At 41.1% G+C, this 13,191-nt stretch overlaps 1 long non-coding RNA gene across 1 annotated transcript in view; it reads right to left on the reverse strand.

The window, feature by feature from the left end:
• Positions 1 to 13,191, reverse strand: part of LOC146059066 (uncharacterized) — a 248,331-nt gene that overhangs the window by 77,313 nt on the left and 157,827 nt on the right. The window lies entirely within an intron of this gene.

The raw sequence follows: 13,191 nt of genomic DNA on the forward strand, positions 1-13,191 counted from the left end.
AGATCTAAACAACCACTCGCACCCTGCGGGGGAACACCCACATCATTCCATGGTCACTGACCATGGAATGATGTGGAAGGTGCACGCAGATCTAAGGTTGCTCAGAGCACCCTTAGATCTGTGTGCACATTCGGAGGGAAGTGGGCGGGCAACTGATATCCGGTGATGTCAGCTGCCTGCCCCCTACCCCCTGCACCCATGTCAATGGCCCATTAGCATGAGAATGCCCAGTGTTCCCATAAGCTAATGGGCCACCCAGTCATCGCAAGGATGGGTGCATGCACCCAGCGAACAGTTTTTCTGGTGCAGTCGAGCGCACCCAGCACATGCACATAGCAAAAACATCGGCCTCGTGCGAACACACATGGCCGTGCGTATGGACCTGAATAAGGTCCTAAACCCTCTGACTGCCATTGATGTATACTCTACCTCCACTCTGCCCTGTTTCCAGGGAATCATCAATACAAACTTTACATCACCAAGGCTTCTCCTCCTGAGTACTAAAGCTTCAGATTCTGTCTATCAGTTTCTAGGATACAATAGAGAAATGATAGACAGAATCTGTTTGGTTTCTATGGGTAACATCACTTGTTTTCATTTTTAGAAGCTTTAGTGCCGTTTTTTTGCCAGGTTTAAAAAACTCTGCAGTGCTGAAAAACATGTGGATTGGCGAATTAGCTGCGATCCACTTTTTTTGCCACTCTCTGGGCAATATTGCAAGCAATTTCACCAGTTTGAGTGACTTTTTACACATGCCATTTCGACGATCCCCCCCCCCCCCCCCCCCCCCCAAAAAAAAGTTGTGAAAATGACTGAAAAATGGAAGTGATTGAATACTTAGGAGTAGAATTCATTCAGTTTTTGTCTATGGGGAAAAAACAGGTCATATATGTTTTTTTATTTAATTGATCCACCCGCACACCTGGAGTTCCTGAACCTATTTTTCCAGAAAAATAGTACTGACTATACTGTTAGCCATCCTATTGCTAGTCACATATGATTCAGTTCTGCCACACAGACTGAACACTAGGAATGGTGCCCAATATGGCCACAAATATTTAAAGCGAGATGCCCCTTCACTAGGGGTCTTTTTATTTTTTGAACAGTTGCAGTGTCTGTAAGTTTGTGTGTGGCAGGGATTGAAGCGATTCAACATTCTTTTCATAGTCTTAAGAAATATTGTGGTGGAAATGTTGTGGTGTTATACAAATAAAGAATAATAACAAAAACAAAATGACCACACACAAACAGGGGGAGATGTCTCAAGACTTTGAGACAGATAAAGTGGAGTAGCTGCCCAAAACACCTCACTGCTAGCAGCATGTACTGTATACAAAGATCTGTGTGTATGGAGAATGGAAGCACATTTCTGATGGTTCTCTTAGCAGGTGGCAGGTGTAAATGCCACCACTAGAATAGAATAGAATCAACTTTATTGGCCATGTATGCTTGCGCACACTAGGAATTTTTTGTGGATTTACAGTGCAGCATCAAGCAGGGATGAAGGGGGGGGGGGGGGGGGAGAAGGCATTACATACATTTCATTAAGACATTACATGTGGGGAACACATGCCCACCGAGTTGCACAGCGCCTAGGCAGCCATCAGCGGCGCCACTGGTCACTGCTACAGCCAGGTAGGTAACATTAAGCAGAGACAGTACAGTTATCACACAGGGAACACATACCCGCCAAGCTGAACAGTGCCTAGGCAGCCATCAGCGGCGCCACTGGTCGCCAAAACAGCCAGGTAGGTAACAATACAAGCAGACAGTACAGTTATCACACAGGGAATATATTTGACTGAGCTGCACAGCTCCTAGGCAGCCATCAGCGGATATTAGTGGCAGAGCCGGCCCTAGCCTAAATGACGCCCTAGGCAAGATTTTGGCTGGTGCCCCCTAGCACTGCCACTAGTTCCGCCTCTGACCCATCTCCCCTTTCCCAGCACCACCAACCCTCATCATAGCAGTCATCATTTTGGTGCTCCTACCCGCAAAATATTTTAAATAGAAACAGCGCACACATTCGGTGGGCAGCACAAACAGGGGTGTGTTCTTGCTGGGAAGGTGCATGGCCACACAATAGTACCCCCAATTCAAATTATGCCACACAGTAGTACAACTTTATTCACATTATATCATGCGATGGTGTCCCTTATTCACGTTACATCACACAGTAGTACCACTTTACCTTATGTACATTACTCCTCACATTATTCCCATTATACCCTTAGAAAAAAATCCTGAGAAAATATTGTATTTTAAGCAGCTCTATGGCCACACTGCAACCCAGCACAAAGCAGTGTGTGCTGGGCAGAGGAGAAGAGCTGCAGCTGCTGCTCTCACTTAAGGGGAGGGGGACCGGGGCCCACACTGGGCCCTTCCACCAGACTTTGGCCTGGGTAATTTGTACCCCCTACCCCTTTCTCTCGGCACCCCTGATAATATCACACAGTATTGCCCCTTACACATGACACACATTATTAATGTCCTTATAACCATAATGCCCTACACATTATGCCAACCTTTATTAATGCCCTTCATACATATAATGACACACATAATGCCCCTTACACATATGCCAAACACTATTGCACATCCAACCCACCCACAGACCGCACTTGCACAGCCACTAACACTGTGACCTCTGCCTCGGCTTGGATACAGATGTTTCCACATACATCTTGCCTCAATAGGCCATGCAGATCCTGGCCAGTTCTGCTAACATTTGGTGCCTTTTTTGCTGAAAATTCATCTTCTTTGCATTGTTATGTGACCAGGACACACAAGGAGCTTCCATGATTAAAATGATATGTGGCATGGTTATATTCTGTGTGCGACTGTGGCTGGTACAGGAATGCTATGTTACAGTGATTTCCATGAATACACTATTTCATATGCAGATACAGCCTCACTCACACACAGAATATAGGCATGTTGCATATCATTTTAATCAGCAGAAGCTGCTGGTGCCCCTAGGCATTCCAAATGCCCTAGGCAACTGCCTAGTTTGCCTATGCCTAAGGCCGGCTCTGATTAGTGGTGTAAATGCCACCACTAATAATGGCTGTCACAGCCACTGGAGTAACATCAATGTGCCGCACAGGTTTACCCTTACAGATGCCCTAACCCCCACATTAGCAGCATGGATACTTACATTAGGTTTAAAATCAAGCTTCCACTGGCATGGCAGCTACAGCCACATTGTGTGGCACCATTACTATTGCAGCATACATTATTGTATTGTATATTATTGATGAAGTATATTAATGTATGCTAACGCCATTAAATGTTGCTGTGCTCAGAGTGTTGGCAACATCTAAATGCAATTAGCTGCAAGCAGGGCACAGTTTTAGCCTTGTACATTATAAGAACAGTAAAAAGCGATTTTATGAACAATCCATACTGCAGGGCTGTGCTTGGGAGCCCTCTGATGTATATGTATTTCCACGCATTACTTTCCAGTTCTAGACTTTTTCCATTTCTAAAATGCATAGTGCACTATAGATTATGTTACATTAAATGTAATCTATTTAGACTATGCTTCTTTTTCAATTTCAAAAGCATTCAAATGTGTCAGGAATCTATTCCAAAAAACCCTTTGGAAATATTGATGTCTCTAAAATACTGTAAGTATTCAGAGTGTCACACTCCCATGATGTGGAACTAGTCTGATATAGGACATTTATAGACTGCATCATGTTAAACTGAACAATTGCACTCAACAGATATCTACTCCAGCATGTTCCAATAACCAACTTATAGCTGAAATGCATTGTCGCTTCTATATTAAGTATTACAGTGATAAAATGGACAAAGTAGTGTTCTGTATCCATTGCAGACAGCATTTTATGGTGTAGTTCTCATTAGGGTATTCATATAAAACATTATTAATTAGCACATAATGATAAGATAGATAGATAGATAGATAGATAGATATCATCTTATGTGAAATAATCATTATTTTTATTGGCGCAAAAATCAATAACACAATGACTTCAGTGTCCTTATTGTTAAATTTTCTTCCTGGTAAGGTTAAAGCAGTGATACAAAGGGTAAACTTCAAAGTCTGAAAAAAGAAGCTTGAATTAAGCATCAGGTCATATACGTCCTCATGGAATGCACTGTATGGGTAGTCTGTTATCTAAATGCCAAAACTGCTCTCAAAATGTCACCATGGAAAATACCAAGAGAAGACTGTAAATGATTACACATTTCAGAGAACCCAGTTTCATGTAGATTTTAAATTATTTTTATTTACATATTCCTATACATTTAAAATATATATATATATATATATATATATATATATATATATATATATATATATATATACATACATATTATGGTAAAGCATAATTAATTGGTTCTAGAAAACAGAAAAGATTTTTTGAAACCTAAAAATTTGTAAACTTTTTTCTGTGGGATTAACAGCAAAATTAGTAAGAACATTATAATTGACATTCTCCTTTATATGTTTTAATATCTCAATGCAAAGTACTCTTAACATTAGAGCAGTGACTGAGCAGTAGTTCTCAAAGTGTGTTGTGTGTTTATGCTTAGTTTGAGCAGAGTAAGGGGAGAGACTGATTTCCTGTTAGGCCTATGCTCCACTCAAGGGGACAGCTACCATAGAAACCAGGGGTGCAGTAGCTATGGGGCCCAGATCTGGAGGGGGGCCAAATCTACTGTCTAAGTTATATGTTTTACATACATTTATCACCATCAGTTGCTAAATAGGGGGCCCTTACAAAATGTTGCTATGGGGCCTATGAATATCTAGTTATGCCCCTGGCTCCACTGCTCTCCCCATGCATCTGATGCCAATGTCCTGTGGTTGTCATCTGCCAACCGCAAAAAGGAAATGCAATGAGCAGGTAGGCAACTGCCACAGTAGCAACAAACTCAGAGGATTAGGTAAATAAACGTGGAGTTAGGTGTCTTGTTGGGTTTTAGTGGGAAAGTGGGCAGGGGATTTGCTGGTGTATGTATCTATCTATATATATATCTATATATATATATATCTATATATATATATCTATATATATAGATATATATATATAGATATATATATATATATAGATAGATAGATAGATAGATAGATAGATAGATAGATAAATAGAACTGCTAGGAGTGTAGGTTTTGGGCAGGTATGGATAGATTTAGGGGTAGTGTAAAGTGTGTTTATTTTGTTGTAGTACTTTGTAGTTTGTAAGTAAAAAGGGTCATAATAATACAATAAGTGTTAACTTGTATAAATAAAAAGAAGGAACAGACTTTGAATAACACTTGGCATAAATACTGTATATGTTTCTTGCTGTCATAAACCAGTATGAAGAGTATACAGTAAAACAATTACACAGGACTTGGCAGTAAGTGTGGGAGAATGTAGCAAAATAAATGGCTAGCTTCTGTATGGAAACGTATTCAATTAGCAATTAACTCGCCTTATGTGCCAATTTCAGGTTAATACAGCTGTGAGCACCCCGATTTCCTGTGACATCCAGTGATGTTTACCAGCATTTGGGGTGGCATATCTTGGGCTCCCCTATTTAACCCTTTGAGTGCCAACATCTCTGTGAGAGATATTGAAAATATAGCTAAAAATGCCAGCCTCGCTCACATTTGTTGTATAAATTCAAATAAAAAATGTGTAAAATGAAGATTATATTTCTGATATAAAGTAAACATTACAGGTCATTATGATGAATACAAATATTTGCTTGCCAATTGTTACACATATTTTGGCAAATTCACTTGGCACTCAAAGGGTTTCATTTTGGAATGCACTGCAACTGCCACTCCATCCATACAACACCAACGTATACTCGTGCCACATGTTTTAACCCATTTTTCTGCACTTTGCAGAATTTCACCCATATTTTCGCAATTTACTTGCACATTTGCACAGTGCAAGCCTGTATGTGTCGCAGAGTTGTGGAAAGGTCAGACTTACAGTACTCATACATTACAAAGACTGGAAAAAAACAACTGATGGTTCAGGAGTTGTGGATGGATGAGCAACAGGATAGCGTATAGCAACATTTTGTAAATTGCACGTGGCGGGTTTTCTTTCTGTGTGGGTGGCAGGTAACTATTTGCAGTCATCTGTAACTTTGCAGATAAGCGATCAGTTCGGAATCAGGCCCAAAATTTTTACCTAAAAAATAATAATTTTCACCAGTGTTACACCTGCTAGAGCTACCGTTCTCCAGAAATTCAAATCCACCAGAATTTTGTGGATTCAACCCTAATCAGAACCTCTTCTGGATCCCCTAAAACAAGTCCACATTCAGAACTTCCTGTGGTTTTGGAAAAAAAATATTAAATCCGTATGATGGGTTTTGGATTACAAAAATGCCCTGATTTTAGCAGTTACTATTTTTTTTTATCAATGATTATCAATTTTATTAGCCAATCCAAAAACCATAATGGAAACAAAACACTTGAGGCTCGACGATACAGTAGAACCAAAACCAAAACTCAGGGAATATACAGAGACCTCCAGAAAAAAAACTGTGGTAAATCCTATTTAGTCATAGTAACTAAAATTATTTTGGCTAATTGAATAGGAAAAGGTCACAGCCATCCAATTGCATATGCCCCACAGTGTCAAGCAAGTGGTGTGCTTGATTTTAATGGCAGTATCTGATAGAGAATATACTGTATGTCTGTTTGACGATTCACTGTTTTATAGTCTATGGAGTAAATTTACTAAGATGGGAGTTCTAATGAAGATGGGATGTTGCCCATAGCAACCAATAATATTCTATTTACCCCTATATGCTTAGACTAAATGCCATGTCTCCTGTATACAGTATGCTATATCCTAGTGGTGGGTACATCCTTTTTTCTTTTATTAGAGTAGTGCTAGTAGTATAAGAGCTAATCAGGAAGTATGGTGGAGCAATCACCTGATAAAAACATAAGCAGGGCAGCCGAGAGATATGCTGGGCCCCGGTAAAACTTGGAGGCATGGCCTAACCTGGGAGGTGTGGCCTTCTCCCATGATTAGGCCACGTCCCCAAAATGTTTAAGGTAAGTGAAAAAACTCTAAAGTTGTCCATCACCCTCCTACCTCAGCAGCAGCAGCACTCACCTACAGCATGTAATCACTAATCCCCCTTTTTCCAAAAACTATATTGTGGGGACTGTAAGGAATAGTCCCTATTGTGACAGTGGGGCAGCACAGCACCAGAAGCAGCGCCCAAAAACCTTGCCAAAACCACTGATCTACCTACAGCATGTGCTGTACTGGCAGCAGGCTCAGCATGAGCTCTCATGCTGTCAGTGAGATGCTCATGCTGAGCCTGCTGTCAGCACAGCACATTATTACTTATTATTATTATAATTTTATTTATAAGGCGCCACAAGTGTTTCGCAGCGCCGTACAAAGGAACAATACAGGGAGACAAAGCTTGGCATAACAATGAATAAATAACAAAAATAGAGTACAAATAAAGAGCGCCACAGATAAATACACATTACAGCTTAAATATAAGTAGTGAGGACTCAATCAACATACAACTAGAGGCTAGATGCCAATGATGGAGATGAGTATGCAGACAAAGATGGTCACTGAGTGTTTGAGTATGGGAGAGATGTGAGTGAGAGAAGTGGGCTTTGACAACATGAGGGAAGAGGGCCCTGCTCGGAGGATCTTACAATCTAGTAGGAAGGGGAGACAGACAGATTACAAGAGGTGCAAGCAAGTGGGTGGTGGTTAGATAGCAGGATGTAAACATGCAAGGGGTCGGAGTACCAGCTAGTTTATGTAGTGGAAGGGTATGCTTTGATGAATAGGTGAGTTTTCAGTGCCTGTTTGAAGCTTTGCATGGTCGGATAGAGTCGGGTGTAGGAGAGTCGGGGAGAGTCGGCTGTAGGTGTGTGCTGCTGCTGGCCAGGAGGGATGGAGGGGGAAAGTATGAGGGGGTCAGACCAGGGACCCCGCCTGGCCCCTCCAGCAAGCCTGGGCCTGGGTAATTAGTACCCCCCCCCCTCTAGGTGGCCCTGGACATAAGGGCCCACTATAGATACTAATTTGCCATCCTTTAGTAAGAATTAGGCACGTTCGTTGTTGGCCTTGACTATTAACTTTGTTGTGGATGCCAATACCACTGTACAGCACTATAGGGCCTGCTTTGTGATGCCAGGCTGTGTGGCCCATTCATGTGGCTGTGAAAATCTCTTTAACACTCGTCCACTGTGATGACAAAGCTTTTCACTGTTTCACTTAATTCAAAGAAGGCGTTACTGTAGAAAAATCACATATTTCTCCAGCAGTGCCCCTGCTAACTCTACAGTTCACTTCACCATACACTAGTGCAGGGTAAGCTATTCAGGGGAGAACAGAAAAAAACTGGCCATCTATAGTAATTAATGGCCATGGAAGAAGCTCAGAAAAGATCAATATCATCCTGCCTACCAGTCACTCTGACCTCTTCTCAGTAACAGTAATATCTGTGTTAATCTGTTCCCTTTAGTTGTAACTCAAAAAAAGTTGTGACTGAGTAAAGTTTGAAAAACAGTTTTTTCTATTTTCTCGTTCTCTGTAAAATCCAAGTCCAAGCCCAATTGGAATGAATTAAATGGGGTATTGCTGGAAGGAGACATTTGCACCATTGCAAGCAAATGTACCTGCTTATCTCTGCAGGAACTACTGTAAAGGTGGTGGCTCCAGAGGAAGGGCTGCAGCACAGTTCAAATTGAAATATGTGAGAAATACAAACTGACGGTGAGTCAGTTTGGAATGGCAGTTGGTGGACCCATGACAAAAGTGCAGCAACCAGTATACTTGCAATGCGCTGGTCCATAGCCAGACTGGCTCACAAGGGTAAAGAGGAACCTCCCAGTGGGCCTCACCACTTGAGGGCCCACACCTTCCTCCAGGGATCAGGTTCAAGACTGTGAATTTGAATCATGCATCATACATATGTTAAATTACATTGCACAGTGTGATGTTAGTGTATTGGTATTTGTAGACACTCCCTTACTAATATGTGTAAGCCTGAATCTTTGGTGATAAGCCTGAATATTCGGTGATGGTCCCTAGGACCAGGGGAATGCTGGAAGTGGGTGTTCCTGAGGCAGTGTGTCTGGAGTTGGATGGATGGATGGAATAATCTGGAACACATTATCATGCATTCAAAAGTAAACAGTATTCAATATATATATAATTTATTTGGGGCCCTACACATGCAATCTCCAATGGTTAGACAAGTCTCTGTAACAACTGGCCACACCCCTAAACATGGGCAAAATTACAACTGCCGGTGCCAGGCAAGGCTGCCCCGCTCTCTGGGTCCATTCCACATGATGTGCCCACAAAAATCTGCAAAGCCAGGCAGCGCGGCAGGAGACCGGTCTCCAGTTAGTGGACCATGTGTGCGGCGGCAGAGGAGGACCCCTCCGTCCATCCTGCGACCCAGCGTCCAGGATCCCACCACCATGCTCCTGGCGGTGGTGGCCCGCAGGAAGATATCACCAGAAGGGAGGTGAGGATCTTCTGTCCAGGAGGCAGCAGCGGCGGCCTCCCTACCCAAGGTACATCTAGCGTATACCTGTATGTGAATGTATATCTGTACTGTCACTGTTGAACTGTTACCTAACTAGCTGTTTCACAGCAATCCAAATCTAAATACTGGTATACGCAAGTATACCTGGCCAATACAGCTGATTCTGATTCTGAAGTTGCTCTCTGTATCACCAATAATTTTAGTAGTTCACCCACAGTTGGTTATATACATTATAAGGAAAAAAAAGGTTCTTAACAAAACTTGCAGAGAAAATGATTCAGATGCCAAGACTAAGCTTAACTTTATCACTGCATGCATCTGTTGGTATTATTTGTATTTATCTTACTTGGAAACGATATTGTGCATTTTACTTCTAGAACAGTTGTAGCTCTGCCTCATTGTGAGTTATTCTCTTCAGGTGAAACTATCTTTCTGCAATCTCTGAGCTGCTGGAGAAGGAGGCATCATGCTGTATATTATACTTTACATCCCAGGCTGTTCTGACACTATCATGTAAATATCCAGCTTTGCCTGAAAGCCAGCAGGTGAGCACCATTCTCCAGAGCTTATAAGGCAACAGGGAATATGCTTGCTAAATAAGATGCATGGTGTATGGTGACTGAAAACTACACCAGATCCTTTAAAAACTTAGTTCATTCTGTATATATTGATACACTGCTACTATAAAATATTTACCTTTATTTCATATTTTGTATTGTGAAAACTTGCTGAAGGTCAGCTGTAGAACGATTGCTAGAGAGTCTCATGCTGCTGCTGCTGAAAATCACCAGCAGGAAATCATTACAGTGCAGGAAATGAGAGACAACATTCTTGCTGCTGTTGTCACTTATAATTCCTATAATTGTTTCCACTTCTCTTCTTTTTGTTTCCATCAATGAACAAATCAACAATAAGCTTTTAAGTCTAGTGCATGTTAGATCCTGAAAGCAACCATCTGATTGCTTACTATTGTTCTTTGTCAATAGCAATGAAAGAACGCTCAAAGTTTAAGGTTTTATAACAGAAAAAATGAAATATAGGAACATGGTTGTATTTCCTTTATCTCTTTTGAGCACCTACATACTGTAGTTAACATTTTAAACTCTTTTACAATAAGGTCTTGCTGAAGTGCAAGTACATCCACACATGTAAGATATACTGTAATACCATCTTAATGGGCTTGGTATGAGGTCCTACTCATCGGGAATCCAATAATCATTACACGGACGTCGGAATTGCGACTTGTTTGACTCGCCACCTATTCTATTCTAACCTCTATTGGGGTCATTGCCTGTGTATATCGGGATTCCGACTGTCGGGCTTTTAACAATTGGCAATCCTACATCGATGTAATGACCGTTGGAATCCCGATTGTTGGGAAAGCCTCCCGACACCTGTCTTGATGGACCACATAGAAAATAATGGAGGGCAGACAGAAACATAAGTTTACCAGGCTTAATACATGTGCCCCACAATTCATTATATACAATTAAATACTGGTCTGCAGTCAGAACTTCTAATGCTTACTAATAATATAGTACTTATAATCAAAGTGATTAGCATGACATGCTTATATGCAATCAGACATATCTTTTGATAAACTAATTTGCATTAGATCAGTAAAATCTCATTGTCACAGCTGGTAAAGATTCGTTTACTCAGTTTAAGAAACTGGATTCCTTAAGGTCTCCATTCACTAGTGCAATATGTTCACTTTTTATGCGATTCTGAAGAATTTCTGCTTCAGATCGCATGAAAGGTGACACATCGCATGTTATTTTCCTGTGATTGCGATGTGAGGTGCATTACCATGCACCTCGCATCGCATTAGATCCTATGAACTACCATGCATATTTGTTGCAGCCCATAGCTCTGGCTAGGATCACATATGATACATTGTATACAAAAGGACTGCTGCCCGGCAGATACTGGGTGAGTTGGCGAGGTATCGCATGCCAGGTACCGCACTTGATACCTCACCCTAGTGGATGTAGGCCTTTAGACTGGAACCATCATGACTTGAGCACAAGGTCTTAAGCCAGTTAAAGGTGAGGTACTGTACAGACATGGATAAGATATCAAGGCTTCGATACACATGGAATCGGACTGGTGAAGCTACAAGCAAGAACTTCATGGCAGAATTGACGGCCAGTAAATAACAATCTACAATTGAGAATTTCTGTTCAGCAAAAGTCAGGTTTCTCTAAGGATAGAGTACACATCTTTAGCCTTTCTTTGGGCTAAAACAGCTGAATTTGATGAACCTACTTCTAATACAAATGGCTGAGTTTGAACCAGTGTATTGGCATTGATAATTTTGTGCAAGGCCAAGTTCTTTAGCTAGGAAATGCCAAAGGTACAGACAAGAACAAGACAGCAATGCTTTGTCAGGTATGAAATCAGTCAGACTGGCAAAGGTATAGACAATGGCTACACAGCAAGGACACATAGAGTCAAATCAAGGTAACAATGCATTATAAATTGTTAACTAGAAACAGGGAGCTTCAGAGGATTTGGAATATGACCTGACAGTAGGAAAGCACTACAATACTCAATCACTGGTGTGCTGAGCTGATATACTTTATACAATGGTTTGGCTGCCTGACATCAGCAAGTTTACAAATATAACTAGTGGAGGTTTGGAAGGAGAAGGTGAAGCCTCCTCGACACCAACCACCAGCAAAGGTGGTGACTCATGGCATTGTGTGCAAGGGACCCCTGTCACCTGAACCAGGCATTCCACAAGTTCAATAGGCAGTAGCCCAAAATCCTTTCCCCTGCCCAAGGATGGACTAGCAGTACTTCAGCCATAAAGTAAGTGTTTCCTGGGCCTCTTATGACACTCAATAGTTACTTTAGTTACTAGTTACTTTACACTTGCACCCTCTTAATAAATTACCCCTTTTATGTCAGAGGCAGTGAGAATTGACAGTGATTTTCTTTAGAAATTAACTCCCCAAACACATTTACTATAATGTTGACAACCATCACATTGACATGAAACTGCCATCATGGTCATAATGCTGACATTGACCATGTCTTCATGCAGACACTGATTGAATAGTGACATGTTAGAATGTCACCAAATCAATCCTTAATGATCAAATGGCGATTTACCTGCTTCTGGCAGCTTCAGCAGCTACAGAGCAGCTTCCGGGTCATGCAACTATCACTTCCACGTCAGATCTCCAATCCTCCTGTTCTACAGTAAGTATCATTACCCTATCTCTAATCAATACCCCTATTCACCCCATACTGACTAACCCTAACCCTTAATGTAGACATTTTGACCCCATACCCTTGTAATACAGTTGGCAACTGTCCCTATGGACAGTTGTCTTCTGTGACATGATATATCCTTGAAAATGTATATCCCTAGAAAGTTATATGCAATTTTTTTCTATCTCATTTGATATGATTTATAAGTTAATGATATTCAAGATATTTTAATTGTTGGTAAATCTAGTTGTACATACAGTAGAATGTTCCTTTCACTTAATAATACCTGTTTATTATCATTGGTTGGTGCACAGATGTCTCCGGAGCAGATGTGGTCCAATGCAGTAGTTGTGAATGATATCTAGCATGCTAGATTGCATTAGGGTACAATATATTTTATAGTTGTAGAAAAAAATATAAAGGTTAACCCTTCCTTAGAACAAAAATAGTTTTCAGA

This window comes from Crinia signifera, chromosome 2 (assembly GCF_055691185.1).
Source record: "Crinia signifera chromosome 2, ASM5569118v1, whole genome shotgun sequence".
NCBI classification, from domain to species: Eukaryota; Metazoa; Chordata; class Amphibia; order Anura; family Myobatrachidae; genus Crinia; species Crinia signifera.